Genomic DNA, 3373 nt, shown 5'->3' with positions numbered 1-3373 from the left:
CTGTCGGTGAGGCAATAACGAGACGCAATCATCCGGTGACACTATGAGGACCCGGACTCTCGTGACAGACTCGTCGATGCCCTTCACAACACCCAAATATAACACTCAAATTAACTCCTCCCTCTAAGCACACTTTTAAGTATTAGATAATTTCGTCAATGAGGCTTAATCCTAGTGGCCACTCTCCTCTCCCCCGCACCGGGAACGAGCACTAAGCACCAAACACTCAGGACTCGACATCGAAAACCGAGCACTTGACACGATGCGCTCAATATGCATCACCCAAACTCAACGCTAAGCACAGTCCTCGACGCCCAATACTCGGCCCCGAGCACCCGACGCCATGTCCTGCTGTCCTGTCGTCAGCACTCGCCACACGTTTCACTGATCTTTAACTTGTCAACTAAAATTTGATTATATATATATATATATATATATATATATATATATATATATATATATATATATATATATATATATATATATATATATATATATATATATATATATATATATATATATACTCGTATATATATATATATATATATACACACAACACACACACACGTGTACTGAACAATATTTTGTTCATGTAATACGAAAAAAAAAATCACGCATTGCCAGAAAGATTTGTCAAATTATATAATTAATGGCCAACAGTTACGCTTTGAAGAAATATAAAATATATGGTCTGGGAAGCGTCCGCCACTGTGGTTATTGACAGCGGGAGTTACGAGTCCCGCCAGCACTCGCGGCGCTGCTGGAAAGTATTAATCATCGATAGAGAAAAGATGTCGCTCGCCTTTATCCGCCTGCCGGGACAAGTTCAACAGGCATCATGTCCTTTTCTTCTTTTCTTTTCTTTCTTTTTTTTTTTTTTTTTTTTTTTTTGAGAACGACAACCAAGACATTTTTTTTATCATGAACGTGAGCGGCGCGGCGCTCCCTGAGTCTAACCAATTGTGCGAATGATTGCTGAATTAAGTGAATGGATTCTCCGTCGGCTTGACAGAAAATAAATAGAAAGGACCTACGAAAATTTAGGACAATTGTGAAATAACTTGAATATAAAAAATACAATTTAAGCGCCACAGGTAAACTTCCCTCCAACAGCAGCTTAACATAAGGGTACAAATGCAATCAAAGTTCCTCCGTTCTTGGTATGAAATGGGGAAAATGTATATTAGACCCAATGCCGGAGGTTGGTGGGCTGGAATTCAGTCTTTCCACGGCAGCGAGAAGGAGCAACATTTCCCGACATTACCGTGCTGCATATGGGTAAAATATCTGCAGCCAATAACCGAGTCCAGAGAATTAAGTAACCAATAAAAGCAGAGGTATATTTTTCATACAGAGGTTACGGTGCGCGGCGCGCGAGAAGAGACGCGTCATTAAAACAATTAAAATATTGTCAAGAAAACCAATCAAGTGAATCTAAGTCTAGTATTCCTTCAGTGTCTCCCTCTCCTCTTCCCCCCGCAACTCACACACCACTAACCATTCATCCCCCCGCTACCTCACCCCCGTCCCCCTCCTCCTACCCGATTTACAACATGAAAGAAGGGCCCCTTGACCGGCCTTAGCCCATGCGTGCCATAAGACTAAAAATCCAATCTGCTGGCCGTGAATCGTGGAGGTGGGGCTGAGCGACTGGTAAAATCACCCCCACGACCAGCCTCCTCAGTGGCGAAGATTTCTTAGCGGCGGGGGCGCGGGGAGGCGTGGAAGGTAGTGTGCGGTGAGGGAGTGAGAGAGGCGAACGCTCTGTGCCCTGGCGTCTGGGTCGGAGCTGGAGGTGGGGAGGATAGGGGTGGAAGGAGGAGGAGGAGGAGGAGGAGGAGGAGGAGGAGGAGGAGGAGGAGGAGCGGGAGAGGCCGGGTGAAGGGGAGACGCAAAGGGGGACGGGTGTTAGGGTGGTGGTGGTGGTGGTGGCGGTGGTGGTGGTGGTGGAGGAGGAAGTGGTGGTGGTGGCGGTGGTGGAGACGCGAGCGCCAGCAGCTGGTGTCTCAACACTGGCTCCCTACGAGTGTCTTGTTGTTGGTGTCGGTGGTGCCGGCGGCCAGGCGGTGTGAGGCCTCGTCTTCTCGCGCAGATATTTTACCGTGTGGGTTTAATTCTTCCGCCCGCTCTCTACCACCTGCGCAGTTTCCAGCGTGGCTGGGAGGGAGAATTTAAGTGCATTGCTGTTGTATGTTCCGCGTGCCACCTGAGGTAATGCGATTTCTATTTTTCTTGAATTATTCTTGATTACTAGTCTTCCCATCGCTTAGGTCTGGTGCAGCGACGCGGCTCACAGTGTGCGTTGTTGAGGAATTTCCGTCTGTGTGCAGCGTATCGGCCACGCTCCTCGCTGCTCGTAAATCACTGGTGAATAATTCGTCCTGGATGAATTATCAGCACGGATCAGGGCATATGTACAGCAGGCTGCCGCACAGGCGACCGTCCCTCAAACCTGCGGCCAGCATGAACTCCGATCAAACTGAGGATTTTTTTTCCCGGCAACTTCTGACACTAACCCGCAGCGTTGGCTGCCGTGCCGCTGGTATTGCAGCACCGACTATGTCCCTTTTACTATGAGAATCTGACAGGCACAGACACTTTCCGTTTGTTTACATTCGCCCAGTGATTGTCTGTGACTATTTTGGAAAAAGAAAAAAAATCAAGATCCAACACACATTCTGAGAGCGCCGATCTAGTGACCGTCATTCAGAACGGACCGAAACACTCCTCAAGTGCACAGCAGCAACGGGATAGGAGGAATCAGACAGGTATTTCCAGCATCTTGTGCTTCCCCGCGGCACGGCCAGTGTCGATTGCAGCTGTTCTCCCCTTACGGCAGGTGCCTGACTATCCAACATGCCACATGTACATGAAAATAAAGGAAAACAGGGATAAAGTCAAAGTCTCACCGACTCTTAGAAGGAGCAAGGCAATGGTCGTCGTCCCACCCTCTAGGCCCTCTTGCACCGCGACCTTCTTGGCAGTGCGCCACGCTCCCGCTCACCCACGGGGATATCACAGCGATACCCTTAATTTTTAAAGGATTAAATCCCTTTGCTTTAGAGATTTAAGGCCCTAGAGCGTAAAGCAAAACTTAAAGTCGCGTTTACGCAGACGAGCGATCATCTTTAAACCTAAAAAGGAAAAGAAAGAAAGAAAATAAACCACAAAACGCTCACATGGGCAATCTGTCCTCTCTCTCTCTCTCTCTCTCTCTCTCTCTCTCTCTCTCTCTCTCTCTCTCTCTCTCTCTCTCTCTCTCTCTCTCTCTCTCTCTCTCTCTCTCTCTCTCGACTTTACATCAATTTTCTAACTTTCTCTCGCAACTCTTTTCATTTCATAAACTCACTCTTACAGTAAATAATTCTTTCTG

General features: G+C 47.3%; 1 protein-coding gene across 1 annotated transcript in view; it reads left to right on the top strand.

The window, feature by feature from the left end:
• The first annotated feature begins 1912 nt into the window (after window positions 1-1912).
• Window positions 1913-3373, top strand: part of LOC135107895 (homeobox protein abdominal-A homolog) — a 149305-nt gene continuing 147844 nt past the window's right edge. Inside the window, exon 1 of the mRNA XM_064018264.1 lies at window positions 1913-2104. The gene's annotated coding sequence lies outside the window, so the exon portion shown is untranslated. The remainder of the gene's footprint in view (window positions 2105-3373) is intronic.

The sequence above is a fragment of the Scylla paramamosain genome, chromosome 16, assembly GCF_035594125.1.
Source record: "Scylla paramamosain isolate STU-SP2022 chromosome 16, ASM3559412v1, whole genome shotgun sequence".
Lineage (NCBI taxonomy): Eukaryota > Metazoa > Arthropoda > Malacostraca > Decapoda > Portunidae > Scylla > Scylla paramamosain.
Note: the sequence above shows the minus strand (reverse complement) of the source record. Positions and strands in the feature narration are given on the sequence as shown.